General features: G+C 66.3%; 1 protein-coding gene across 2 annotated transcripts in view; it reads left to right on the forward strand.

Annotated features, from left to right (window-relative positions):
- The first annotated feature begins 6 nt into the window (after positions 1 to 6).
- Positions 7 to 368, forward strand: part of NPY2R (neuropeptide Y receptor Y2) — a 7,679-nt gene continuing 7,317 nt past the window's right edge. Inside the window, exon 1 of one of the 2 annotated variants that reach the window (XM_005860501.2) lies at positions 7 to 326. The gene's annotated coding sequence lies outside the window, so the exon portion shown is untranslated. The remainder of the gene's footprint in view (positions 327 to 368) is intronic. The other variant, XM_005860502.2, reaches the window with a different exon arrangement.

Below are 368 nucleotides of genomic sequence, written 5' to 3' on the forward strand. Positions count from 1 at the left end.
GAGCCCGGGAGGCGGCGGAGAGACGGCGGTCGTGGTCCCCGGCTCCCTCGCCTCGGACCCTTCCCATCCACGCCTCTCCCCTGCCGGCCCTTCGCCCCCACCTTCCGCACCGGTGTCTTTTTCTTCGCGGGAGGGGTTCACAGACTCTCCACCCTCCCACCACTTCCTCCCCTCCCCGCTCACCCACCGCGGACGGAGGGGCGCCTGCCCTGCGAGGTCAGGACGGACGGAGCTGGACTTGCCTTCGGGGACCCTGCAGTGGCTTCGGTCAGGCGTCTTGCTTGGGCTTCTAAGCAGAAGGAAACTCGACGGCCGGGTCAGTGAGTGTAAGTCCTAACTCTGATTCGCCTTTTAGGGAGACTATCCCA

This window comes from Myotis brandtii, unplaced genomic scaffold (genome assembly GCF_000412655.1).
Source record: "Myotis brandtii unplaced genomic scaffold, ASM41265v1 scaffold136, whole genome shotgun sequence".
NCBI lineage: Eukaryota > Metazoa > Chordata > Mammalia > Chiroptera > Vespertilionidae > Myotis > Myotis brandtii.